At 48.4% G+C, this 14326-nt stretch overlaps 1 protein-coding gene across 1 annotated transcript in view; it reads right to left on the reverse strand.

The window, feature by feature from the left end:
- ENOX1 (ecto-NOX disulfide-thiol exchanger 1) overlaps positions 1-14326 on the reverse strand; it is a 318289-nt gene that overhangs the window by 149297 nt on the left and 154666 nt on the right. The window lies entirely within an intron of this gene.

A 14326-nucleotide genomic window follows, 5' to 3' on the forward strand; every position in this document is an offset into this window, starting at 1 on the left:
GAGAGGGTTGGATGGCACCTGTGGGCGCTAACTCAGGAGGTGGAGTCAGGGAACACACCCAAAGGAGGCAACATTTTTGTCTTAAACAGTGAACCAGTACCTGCTCGGCTGGGAAGGCAGGGCGGCCCACGCGAAGGCTGGCGTGGAAGGTGAAGGACCGTGTGAGCAGAGGTGGGGATGGGCGAGTGTCGGAGAACGAATGAGGAAAGACCACGAATGCCACGCCAGACTGTGAACTTCCTGTGGGCCAGAGGAGGCAGCCGGATAGGATTCACTTGGGAGAAATGATGAAGGCTTGAACCGAGGAGGGTCCCTGGCATGGAGGGAGCAAGTCGATGGGACACAGTGTGGCTGACTGGCTACGAGGGGCGGGGAGGGAGACCTGGACGACCAAGCTGGGGACATACAGCAGAGACCAAGAGGACGAGTGCAGGTGGGGGTCTGAGAACGAAGACAAGGAATCTGCTCTGGGATGTGCCGAATATGAGACGCCTGAAGGTCATCCAGATGGAGCCGAAATCCATACTGGGGGTTCAGAAAGAAGTCAGAATTCAGAGAGATATGAGGTCTTCAATTTTCTGGGCCTATCTTGATTTCATGTAATTGTATTCTTTGCAATAGGAGAATTGATTAAAAGCAAAACTAAATGTGATTGATTTTATACTTCTTATTTTTATACCCCCCCACCCCCGCCCCACACACTCACACATAGTAACATATAAAAAATAAAAATAAAAGCCTGTGTAACTAAGCTTAGGTTTTTAGGTCTGAAAGATACTCTCATGGTATTTCTAAGGCTCAGTTGACTTTGGGGCACACAACAGCGTGAATTCAACATCATTAGAGAGCCACGTCAGAGCCTATGCCCTAAGGAATGGGATCCGAAGACAGCACACTTTAAGCATCACGGATGGGATGACCACTGCCACTGATGTCACAGGTAAAGACCATGCACTCGTCACTGTCTCCAGCAGGGACACCACAAACATGCCCATGACTTCGACCACCACTCCCTGCTTCTCCAGGAGGTCATGCTACTCATTCCACACACCCCGAAGCTACAAGCAATCACCAATGGGATATTTAAACTCTACTTAACAGCTCAGAGAAGAGATAAACAGTAGACAGGTTGGCACTGACTTGTGTTAGAAATGCAGCTTATAGGAAGTGGTGCTGCAGGCAGAACAAACCCAGATCCACCCACCAGCGCCCTCGCCCCCCTCGTGGTCCACGGCGTGGCAGCCGAAGACCCGCTCGAATTGGCTTCAGTTAGGACGCGTGAGCCTTCTGGGAGTATCATCAACAGAAAGAGTTCTCAGGCAGAACATTTTAATTTACCCTTCGCAGCTTGCAAATCTTTCTCCCACAATTCTATGTTTTAAGTGTTGTGCCTAGATTAGGTTGAGGATCATAGAACAATTAAGCAACTGACATTTAAGAAATAAGCTTGAATGTCAGTCTTAGATGTCATCACGGAGTCCCTCATACATATCCAGCAGGTGTCAGTGGACATAAGGGAAGGATATAAGAGCTGTGATGAAATTACTCTTGGCAGCTGCAAAGGTCTTGTTAAAAGATAAACTGAGGCATATTAAAAATTTAAAGAGTTTATTTGAGCAAAAATCTATTGGAATCAGGCAGCACCAACTGGAAGTGGTTAGAGACACTCTGCCGACAGGAGCTGGGGACAGACCCGGAGAGAGAAAGGCAGAAGGAAAGGAAGGACACTACTGAGTGGCCACAGCTCGAAGCTAGCTGGCTGCTTGTGACTGGTTGTCCTTGGGCTTCAACTGTGTAACCTGAGGCACTGACAGGCTTAGATTTTGTTTGCTTACACTGGTCACCACAGTCTTAGCGCTGCCCCGGTCACACGGCCTCCTTGTTTGATAAATTTAACGGGCTACTGCTGGTTGATTTTTCACTCTTATCTGTGTGTGAGTGAGGAGACAAATACACCTACATAAACACATATACACATATATGTATATATCCTTCAAAATTTCGGGAAAAAAAATCCATAAAACCAAAACAACTTTTTTCAGGACTCTCCCCCATCCCCAAATGCCTGGAGTCTGGAGTGCAGAGCATGCTCCTTACTTGGGAGAGCACTTCATAAAGGATCTTGAGAAGAACTTATCTTCTCAGGAAGGACAGCTCAGAGCAGGACACCCACTTACCCAGAAACAGAACAATTTAAACAAGCTTCCTGGGCCGGCTCAGGGCGCCCCGCACCCCACCTGGGGCTCCTGGCTGCACAGCGCCCCTGAACTGGGAGCTCGGGGCAGAAAAGCACCGGAAGCAACGACGAGAAAGGTTAGGTCCCTCCAAGGAACACACACAGAACCCTTTCTCCTTCATGGCCTCCTGTCTGCATTCTGTCTCCTAGGTCCCGTACCTCCTGCCTCTTTTGTTCCAACCAAACAGCCGTGAACGAGCCTTAAATCCATTGAGTGTCCCAAATACCTGAGAAACGGATTACACCCTTACTGGCGGTAGGCCCGCCCAAATAGAGCACCTGCAACACATCTTCCAGGCATAATTTCTGCTTTAATGCTCTCTGGGCTCATGATAGAGCCTTAACTCTGCAGGGCTCGAAGGAAATTTCATTTTCCTTTAAGGGATGACATTCTTTCCAAATCCTCCATGAACAGCTCATAAGAGATTTCCAAAAGTATGTAACGAACGAAATAACAGACCTCCTCCACCCTGGCTTGTTACTGTTTTTAAATACTAAAAGCTGGGTGGAACTGATGAGCCCTGGCCCTGATTCGAAGAATTCTAATGGAGGGAACCTAGTAAGTGATTTGGGCTCTCAGGACAGCCAGAGGAGCAAGACAAAGCCGGCCGGAGGAGCAGTTAGTGTCAAACAGGACAGGGACATGGCCGGGGGAGGCTGCTCGGAGAGATTCCCAGGGAGATTTCTGCTCACTCACTCAGGAAGGCTCTGAGTCAGGGGCTCCGAGGAGCCTGCAAGTCTGTCTGGCGGGAAGCCCAGGAAACAGAACTAATATGGTCAAACCCATACATTAAGGAGGCATGGACTGGAATTTCAAGTTGCGGAGGAAAAGGGCATTCTGGGTGTTGTGTTGAGATGAGTAACGAGTACAGTGGCACTGTGACTCCATGACAGCCACACCACCCGGGGCCCACCAGCGGGCTGTCCGACCCTCCCGCCGAGATGAGGACAGAGAGCTGGTTCTTCCGGGGAGTGGGATGTGGACAGAGGGAGGAACATGCTGATCAAATTATAACAAAAGAAATAGGATGCTCTTAGTCTCAGGCAAGCAGGAAATGGTGATGTTGTTCAAATAAATGGAAAACTATTCCATAGACAGTGACTTTTTAAGCTTTGTATAAGTCCCAGTACACTCCAGGGAACTGTAGATCCCTTAGTAATGCATGCATTCCAATATTCAGGAAAGTAACAAAGCAGAAATCTATGAGAATATTATTTTAATAGTTTCTTACAATATATTGCATTAGGTTTTTTAAATTCAATAAATCTTCCTACTTAGATTATCCTTATTGACTAAAGTAACACACATATGTAACAAAAAGAGGAATAAAACGAAAAGCAGAGTCTACTTTCCCATCCTGACTGCCCCCCACCCCGCCCAGTTTCTCTCTCTAAGGGTAACTTACAGATTCCAGCATATCCATCCAGAGAACACGTCATGCAGATGGCGCACATTGTGCGTATTTTCCTATGCGTGGCCTGTTTTTCATTTACACAAAAGTGCTAATATTATATACACTGCACTGCACCTCGCTTTTTTCACTTAAACTATCGTGGAAATCTATTCACACGGATATTAATAAGGCTGCAGTGAGCAGCCTCAGACGCATCTCTCAACATTCTTACACAAATATCTTTGTAAGAAATTCTTAGAGGAAAGGATAGATAGGAGACTGTCTGAATTTTTAACTTCTGAGAGCTGAACTGCACTCCAATTTTACGCCCACTCAATGTTTTCCAAATTGTTTTCCTGTCCCCTTGTCAATAGTTGGTAATCGTTTCTTTTTCCCATTCCCGAGAGACAGAACAGGCATCAGCTACAGGACAGCCAGTCCCCTGCTCCGGGGCTGCCGACATCTGCAGTTCCTCCATGAGTCACAGAGAGGAGGCCACAGACCCACCAACCCCTCTCAGAAGGAGCTGACTCCTGGCTGGGAGGGACCTCCCGCAGGACCAGCAGACACCAGAGTCCAGGCATCTCTTCTCCTTTTTGACCCTCAAAACGGTGACCCTGCCTTCCTCTGAGTCGCCGCCACGTTCATTTGTGGCGTTCCAAAAGTCATATATATCGCAGTGACTGGCTACTTCCAATACTAGATTTACTGGACCAGGCACTATGCTTGGTGACTTGAAACAGTAGTTTTCGAAATGTGGTTCCTGGACCAGCATCATTGTCATCTTTTGGGAACTTACTGAAATGCAAATGCTCAGTCCCCAGACCTTCGGAATGGAAACTCTGGGGGTAGGTTCCAGCAGATTACTTTTCTAATATATGTTCTTTCCCCCAATTTTATTGATACATAATTGACATATAACATTCTGTAAGTTTAAGGTGTACAACATGATTTATGTGTATATTGCAAAATGATCACCATAAAAAGTCTAGTTAACATCCATCACTGTTCACTGTTACAATTTTTTTCTCATGATGAGAACTTCTAAGATCTACTTTCTTAGCAACTTTCACATATACAAGATGATACTGTTAACACCGTCAGCATGCTGTCTATTCCGTCCCAGAAATCACGTATCTTATAACGGAGTTTATAGCTTTTGGCCCCCATTGCCCATTTCCCCCATCCCCACCCTCTGCCTCTGGCAACCACAAGTCCAGCAAGCGTGTACCATTTGTACATGTATTTATACTATAGGCCAAGTCTTACAAGCACTGACACATAAGGAGTCGGAAGCTGTAAAAGATCCTAAAACACTGCTGGTCCCTACGGTCCTGCGGGTGGGGGACATACAGCCATATACAGCTATTCCCTGTTATTTAAAAGTTTGCTTTATGACATCTTGCTTTTATGAAAGACCTAACGTTAGTAACCGAAAGAAATCTGAATAGGATTTTGCTTTTATGAAGAGCGAACACAGGGTTGAGAGTGCTTTGCCACGGCCCCTGTCGGGCAGCACACAGCACACAGCACACAGCACACAGCACCAGCACACAGCACCAGCACACAGCACCAGCACACAGCACACAGCACACAGCACCAGCACACAGCACACAGCACCAGCACACAGCACCAGCACACAGCACACAGCACCAGCACACAGCACCAGCACACAGCACACAGCACACAGCACCAGCACACAGCACCAGCACACAGCACCCAGCACCCAGCACCCAGCACACAGCACACAGCACCAGCACACAGCACCAGCACACAGCACCCAGCACCCAGCACACAGCACACAGCACCAGCACACAGCGCACAGCGCACAGCACCAGCACACAGCACCAGCACCGCACCGACAGCGGCTCCTTCTGCGGGGACTGCGCTCGGCCCCCAGCGTCAAACCCCAGAGCGCCGAACAGTGTCTGTGAGCATCTGCACGTTATTTCGATTTTTTTGTACATCCATTAGCAAGATGCATCCTAAGATATGATCAGAAAAACCTAAGAGAGCTTGTAAGAGTGTTATGCTTAGTGTAAAACGGGGTGTAATTAAGTGTATTTAGTATGATTTGGTGGGTTATTTTCCATAAAAATTAATGATAATTGTGCCCTCACTTTATGCTCACACAAGGCTTCATAGGAATGCTCCGTTTGTGGGTGTGGGGGAACCTGTGCATGCAAGAAGGCGAGGGAGCTGGGGCAGCATCAGGGAGGCGGCAAAGGCCGAACCTTGGAGGTCAGTGGATGTTGTACCGCAAAGAAGCCGAACATCTGATGTGACCCTAGGGCGAGGACCTGCATGCACCTCTCTCCTGAAGCATATTGAGGAATCTTAGCACACACTTTACTCTAAGATCCATTCTGCCCTATTTTTGTTTATCACTGTTATTAAATAATAAGCTGCAACAGGGAACTAAGGCGGGGGGCCAGGACATCCTGCGGGATCGCACCCCTTTGCCTGGGAGAGGGGAGGCAGCCAGGAGCCTCTGGTCTGGCCGGAGCTCCACCTCCAGGCAGCTGTGCGGCCTGAAGAAAGCCCCTCCCCCTTCAGACCCCAAGGCAGGGGGCGGGCTGGGCCATCTCGAATATCCTCTCCAGCTCAGTGACCCCACGGAACAGGGTCGGCAAGCTTCCTGCAGAGGAAGATGGTAAATATTTTTGGCTTTCGGGGTCCCACAACTACCCTGTTGGAGGTGGCATCTCCCCACTTCGGCAGTTTGCCTCCTTTAACAGACGTGCTCACTGGTCTGTGGCTGTTCGTCCTCTCCGGGCACAGACTTCTCTTGTTTGAGCAGGAATAGTGAGTGGTGCTCTTTTTCAGCTGCGTAGAGTCAAGGACACATCATCTCCATCTTAAGGTAACTTGACTGACATCTCACTTTTCTTCAGATCTAGTTTGAAGGCGTCCTGGCTTTTAAAAAACATCCCGTGTAATGTTTCTGAGTGTGGATTCTTTCCACAGTAGTGGTGAGGCTGCCTCCTCGGGGCCTCCCAGGGCTCCCCAGCCACCAGTGCGAGCACACGCACGGGCACACGCACACACACGCCTCCCCCTTACAGGGACTCCTTTCCTGGCCCCCACACCTCGGCCCATGCCAAGGTATCAGGGTTTTCCTCGTTAGCTCTCCAAGTTCTGTCTTTCCCGAGTGGCCATGCTTCACTCAACACATACGGCGTCAGTTCTTGAAACCCAGTCTTCCACAACTCTCTTTCCAGAGCATAAGGCTTCATTTCTCTCTCATATTGTGTTACCAGTGAAGACATTTTTTTCACATGTTAATATCATAGCGGCATCACTTGGCTCAGTTCATATATTTTCCGTGAGCGTGAAAGGAAGGATCAGCTTCCACACAGGCTCAACTCAGACCTGGCCGGCTCCCAGCATCCTCCACTGTCCACTCTGGTGCCTGTGCAGAAGGAAAATTCCGTGCTCGCCTTGATGTGGAGGTTTTTATAAAAAATACTTTCTCTTGACATTTATTCTATGAGAGCAAAGAGGTATTTTTTTTTTTTTTTGTACGTGCCCCTAGTGGGAACCGAACTCGGGACTCTCTGATCCGCAGGTCGATGCTTCAACTGCTGAGCCAAATTGGCCAGGGCCAAAGAGGTATTTTTAATAAATATTACGCTTCTCGCACTTAAGGCACCAGCAAATCCAGCTATCAGTACGATTTTGAGGAGAAACAGAAACCTGCGGAGTTGCTGACGCAGCCAAGGGCTCTTTCCCCATGAATGAATGAATGAATGATGGTGTGATGACCACAGGCTGGGAAAACATGTTAACACTTCGTAAAGTTCTATTTCCACAGCACGGACAGAGGAGCCAAAGTTCCCCTGGCGGGAACACAGGCTTAGCTGAGATGTTCCTAAGAAGTAAGGGATTTCAGAAAGAGCTGTTTAGGCAGAAGAAATGTGGACAAGGACACCGTCCGCCTGACTGCGGGGTCATGGTGCACATGGAGATCTCAAAACCCCCACACTCCACTGCGCACTCAGCACACTGCCTCACACTTAACCGGAACCCAACAAATACCTGTGGATGAATTTCATCATTCACGCAAACGCCTGAGGCTTTCACAATTTTACTCAAGGAAAGAGAAGAGGATGTGACAGAGGAGATGGTCAGTGCGGGATGCAGCCTCCCCGACAAGTCTCCTGGCCAGTTTGCAGCACCAGCAGGTGTCCCACACCCTCTCCGGATTGAAATGTGGCTTAAACTTCACAGTGCTGCCCGGCAGACAGAAACTCCACAGCAAGGCGGAAGCAGGACAGTGCGTGGAGCAGCAGCTGAGCCTCCGTTCAGTGATCAGCCAGGAGCGTCCGGCATCATGCTGCGTCCCAGCCCATATTTGTGTTTAGATATTCAGAGATAGTAAAGGATCGAAGTCATTGACATGATGAGGATTGTAGAATTTTCAGAGTAGGAAGGATACTTAGGGCACTGTATGGTCAAACCCTTTTACTACAGGGATGAGAAAACTGAGAACTAAGAAGCTTAAAAGATTTCTCTAAAGTCACCTCACTCATTAGTGATGGAGCAGGGATTAGAACCAGGATCTCTTGGTGCCAAATCGAAAGTCTCCCGCTATTTACTATTTTCAAGATCTAAGATGAGGTTGATGCCAATTCCTATGATAAATGTATAAAGCACATTTGCATGATAGTTCTAACCTTCCCAATGTCCAGGTTAAAATAACATTAATAACAGTACTGTAATACTACTACTGTGAAATTCTCAACTAAAGTATACTCTATGCATTCCACTTTAGGGGGAATGATATATTAGCTAGAAGCCAGCTGAGGTCATGGCTTACTCAAAAAAACAACGTTTAGAATATGTTTTGTAGTTATGATGCTCCAGCTCAATTTCAAATACCATACCACCATCATTTCCATCCATATTTGATTAACAACCAATATTTATACTCAGGTACCAAACAAGAAGTATGCCACACCTGGGAGAAATGCAGTGAGGTGGAACATTAGAACAGTAAACTGTCTCTGTCTCTATTAGGCCTAAAATCTTGCTAGAGGGGAAGAGAACAATAAACAAAAACCCGATGCTCAGAAAATAATTAAATGCTCAAGTAGACAGTATTAACAGGTGCTGCAGAAGACAGGAGAGTGGGGGTGGTCGTGGGCTGTAAGAGACAGAAAGGGTCTTGTGGAGGAAGCCTGGTGGCAGCAGGCTTGGATTCTGGCATGAGGGAGGGGGTAGTGCCAGAGGCAAATACTCGTTTTCTAGCCGGATAGCAGCACTAATGCCCAGTGATGCCAGCACCCTTCAACTCCAGCGTCACACTGTACATTTACAGTGAGAATATCCTCCTCTGATCATTTTTCATAAAAAACAACAACAACAACAACAACAACAACAACAAAACACATGGTGCCCCGCCAGCATGGCTCAGTGGATTCAGCGTTGTTCCCTGCACTGAGAGGTCCCAGTCTGATTCCCAGTCATGCACATGCCCGGTGGGTGGGCTCGATCCCCAGTGGGGTGTGTGCAGGAGGCAGCAGATTGGCAGCAGATTGATGTATCTCTCTCACATCAATGTTTCTATCTCTCTCCTTTCCTCTCTCTAAAAAAAAAAAAATCAATAAAAAACATATTGAACAAAAACCACATGGTAGTAGAAAGTGTACAAGGAGCCAACAGTCTTGGGTTCTAATCTGCCCATAAACTGCTCAGTGACCAAGGCCTATCACGTCTGCTCTGAGCCTCAGCTTCCGCCTCTGAGAAGTGAGGGGTTGGAGCCAGCAGGTGCCTCGGGTCCTCTCCGGCTCGGACATTCGACAGCTTCTACTTCTCATTCCTGTTCATTATATTCATGGCATGTACCCTTAAATCAGTATTAACAAATCCTTTTCCACTGTCATCAGCTTTCCCATTTGCCCTTTTCCCAGTCTGTTTCCTTCTCTCCTCTCCCACCAGAAAGCATGTTGGCAAAGTGCCCAAGTGGGACTATCACGGAGTGTTAACGTTCATTCGACGTGCGCGTGCTGTACGAGGCTTGTGCCATTGATCATCTCGGCATGCATATTAACAACGGAACGCAGTGGTACATGCCTCCTGAACCTCATGAACAACTTCTCTCTGAGGTTTGAAAACTGAAAGTGGGCCGGCCTATGAGGAATTCCCATGAAGCATACGTTTTTTTAAAAACAAAGAAAATCATGCCCGGCTGGTGTGGCTCAGTGGTTGAGCATCGACCCATGCACCAAGAGGTCGCCGGTTTGATTTCCGGTCAGGGCACATGCCCAGGTTGTGGGCAAAATCCCCAGTGGGGGGCTTGCAGGAGGTGGCCAATCAATGTTCTCTCTCATCGATGTTTCTATCTCTTCCTCCCCTCTCCCTTCCTCTCTAAAATCAATAAAGGAAAAAAATTTTTTTTTTTTTTTAAAAAAGCAAAGAATATTAAAACCCCAAAGTCTCTCAGTTGGGAAACCTGGGGAAGTTTCTGCCAGTGGACAGTTTAAGAGATGACATAAACACGGGACAAGGATGATCTAAGGACACGATAGCATATGAACGAGATGATTCATATGTGCTGGAATTTTTCCCTCTTGCATATCTAGCAAACGAGATCTACCCAGCTGGCCCAGAAAGGAGACAGCTCCAGGTGCCACACCAGGAGGGATGATGTCCTCATCTAACGTTGTTGATAAGTGCACATCCATGGTCGGAAGGCAAACAGTGACCCCAAACAGAACTGAACGCATGTTATACTCCCCCAAATGCCTGGCTGGGTTCAGTTGCTGCCCCTGGATGGAAACTATGCTTATGTGATTATACTTACTAGCTGATCCCGGGGTGAGCCAGACATATGAAGAGAGGTTAGAACGTAAACAAATGTTGACAGAACACAGCACCAACACAGCTAGAAGGTAGCTGCTAAGCTTTGATGTAGACCTTGAAATAAATAATGTTTTGCTTTATGTTATTATTAATGGCTCTTAATGTTTTCTCTTCTAGCAAATGTGACTTGCTTAAATATGAAAGCAAGGACAGAAATGAAAGCAAGGTAAGGGGTTATCCAGCTTAATGGGCTATCGCTTAATGAAATTCCCTTTCCTGCTCAACCCCGGGCTATTTCACCACATTGACTGTGCTGGGAACTCTGCAATGTTCCAGAGGCTTCCTGAAGTGTCTACAGAGCCCTCCCTCAGGACAGCAGGACAGCCACCCTTGCTGTCATAGCTCGGTCATCAACATACCTGCTTCCAAACGGCCTCAGAGGATTTCCCCACACCACCGGCTCCCCGACAGAGAGGCCGCATGGAGGCCGTGGAGAAGGGTGCTGACCCATGGGGTCTGGTCTGTGGAGGGAGCACTCGCGGCGACTTGGGAATAACTGAAAGAGCGCCAGCCACTGGGAGAAAGAGAGCTGAGATGCATTCCTGAATTTCGGTGCTTACCAACCCTAACCTAATTCTAAGTGAGAAAAGCAAAATGTGATTTCTACGCTATTTGCCAGGAAAATAATGCAGATGAAGGGGGGAGGGTGACCAGTTGTTTGGGGAAACACGGCGAGTACGTTGATCGCTGTGGACTTTAACAGTTACTCCTTTAGGAGCAACTCTACGCACTGATGCCAAAGTCACCCCACCACACAGAACCACGCTGGAGAAAGCAAAAATATGGCTAGACAAATAAACCTAGCTCCACCAGCCACGAAAGGAGAAATATTTAAAATTCAAAGGATGATGAAATGAGCACCGACCTCCAGTTTAGCCAGGTTACTGCTAATATTTTTAGGATGAATGTTAGGGTTTGGTTCCCCTGTGCATCTGGGGAGCAGTCGGCTTCATAGGGGCACATGGCAGAGAATGACACACCCCGAGGCTTCTCAGAGAGCTCTGCAATCTCCCTCTTCTACCTCATGGGCTTCAATCCGGTTCAGGCTCACGGGTAAGGCATCTCCCGTCCTCTTCCAGTGGTCCTGAAGGGCGTGACCCTCGAGGACTCCGGGGGGCTTCTCAGGCACTCTGTGGCTGGGATGTGTACCCCTTAGCCAGTACTGAAGGCTGTCAAGATCAGCTCGATTTTCGTAATCTCTTTGGATACCTGCTGGCTGCTAAAATATTTCCCCGAATCAAATTACAGGGCCAAGTGGCATCTCCCAAAGAGCAATAGGAATCCAGGAAATGCGAAGGTTGTTGGACAGTTGGTTACCATTGGGAATTTGTAGAAATGAATGTTTCTGTTGACTCTTCCACTCCAACTCTGCTCATCCTCCCTAGACTACGGCCACATGTCTGGGAAAGTGTAGCAATTTCCACCAAATGCAAGTTCTTTCTATGATTTGCTTGATTACATATGCAAGTTGAAGCTCGTTATCGGCAGGCAGTTCTACCACCAAAGCCAAACTGCTGCAGGCGGTCCCTGGAAACTCCTGACCTCGCCGCGTCGGGCTTCCTTCCTGCCCTCTCCAACGTGCTCATTCCCCACTCACTCAGCCCCAAGTACGTGTGGCGTTTCTATGTTCCAGGCACTTCATATGTATTGATTCCTTTGTGACACTTGCAATAATCAAAAGCAGACGTATCACTGAATCATTACACATTCTGATAAGTGCTCCAAGGGACCTGTAAGATGCAGTGACGGTGACGCTCTTAGAAGAGGGTGGACCGAAAGGCCTCTCTAAAGGAGTAGCGTTTCAGCCAAGGCCTAAAGGAGAAGGGTTTGAGCCGGCCCGGGGGGGGGGGAGGGGGGGCTCATCAGACAGGGGAGCAGATGTGCCAAGGCCCGAGGCTCTGAAGGGCCCAGCAGGAAGGGACACAGAATGAATCGGGAAAACGACCCTGAGAGGCAGGCGTGGAGAGCCTTCTCAGCCAGGGCAGGGTTGGAGTGAAATGGGAAGACGCTCGGGATTTCAGTGGGGAAGATAGGATCTGAATTACGTCAGAGCATGTGTGAAACGTGGCCTGGACCTCGGGAAAGCGGAGAGGGGGAAACTACAGGGGTGGGCAAGAGTAGGCTCACAGTTGTTCGTGTGGAAAAATACCGAACACAAGCATAAACTCTGTGTTTCATGGACTCACAGCTGTAAGCCCACGTTTGCCCACCCCTGTGTGCTTGGCAGAAACTGCAAACGTGCCTCCCACCGGCCACCCTGCCCTTCCTCCTCACAAGGAGAACTCCTCGTTTTGTTCCGCAGAGCACAGGGCCCAGTCACACAGCACGTGCCCGTCTTCTTCGCAGGTGTCAAGGCCGCGCGACAGTTCTGCAGCTCGAGGTGAACGGAAGTCTGCTGGGCCCTTGGGGCACGTTTGGCTTTCTTGCTAGTTTTGCTTTTTTCCTCTTCTTTTCCTTATGTGATTCCAGAATCTGTCTCTTTGTCTCTGTGTCTGTCTCTCTCTCTCTCACTATATTTTTTTGAAGATTAAAAGCAAGAAGTCAATTTTTGATATTTTGCAGTTGAGGTACCTAGGAGGGTCTAGGAGAGTGCGCGCCCCTCCCGTGGGTTCCACGAGACGGGATTTCCCTCCAGAATTCCCGGCCCTGCGCCCGCGCTTCGTTCTCTCCTTCTCAGCTGCGCCAGGCCGCCTGCCTGGCGAGACGCTCATGCTCACTGGTCCTCCACGCGCACCTGCCGGTTCAGACTCCAGGGGACAGGTCTGTGCGGGTCAGGGCTGCCTGCGGCCAGACGCTCAACCCGCTGGGAAGCCCGTACCGTTCCCGGCACAGAGCTCGACCTCCTCTCCCAATCCGACTGTTCTAGTACCGAAACGCCGAGATTTGGACCTTCACACACTAGCCTTCTCTGTCTGGCTTTCAGTGGTTTCAAACCGAGGCAGCTTATACTGTGTCCTGTTAGGCAGGCACCTCGAATTCTTTCAGCCACATGATTGGAGCCTTGTTTTAATAGGTGCTTCTTTCAATAGATGTTGCCAAAGAAAACGAAATTCCTTCCCTTTTTCAATATGTGGCTGCCTCGGCCTTCATTGTTAGAGTCAAGGGTCCAGGCCTCCCTGCCGGGTGGGGCTGTACGTTTTGCCTATAGCTGCATAGGAACGGGGACTTATTTAGAATGGGTGCCAGTGATCATTTTATTGTGCAGGCATTTGGCTTCTTGCCATAACCTTACAGGAATTGCATTACTAGAATTGCGTGGCTTTTCCCTCTCTCCCTTCTCTCCATTACTAATTCATCATTCCCGCCCTCCCTCCGCCCACAAATCCATTCTTCGCCCCCCTCCTTTGCAAGGTGGTGCTGATATTAGTGTTCTTTACCCTCTCCCCAGTGACCCTAACCTCAGAGCTGCTGGACAGTCCCAGTTGGGTAAAGCGTCATTCCTCACGATGGGAATCTAGGTGAGGTCTCTGATAGTGGCCTGGATGAGACAGAGCAGTTCTGTTTTTCCTGTTCCTTTTGTATAAAGACAGGTGTCCGGGTGGGTCTCATACTGGATATTTGGTCACTTATCAGAGTTTATGTTTGAGATTCTTAGATAATATTTTATGCTGCTACAAAAATGGTCTTTTGACAACAAAGCTACATAAAACACTTACATAAAAGGTCCTGGTTTTGCATGCTCCTTTCTCTTCTCATCCTAACAGATACATTAACCCTTGGGTTCACACTGATCCTAGAGGGGCTGAGCATTTTGGCACATCAGGTCACTGACAGCAGTAACACTTATTCTCAGAATGAATATGTAAATCATGTGTCACCCTCCCCGGTGAGG

This window comes from Molossus molossus, unplaced genomic scaffold (assembly GCF_014108415.1).
Source record: "Molossus molossus isolate mMolMol1 unplaced genomic scaffold, mMolMol1.p scaffold_m16_p_9, whole genome shotgun sequence".
NCBI lineage: Eukaryota > Metazoa > Chordata > Mammalia > Chiroptera > Molossidae > Molossus > Molossus molossus.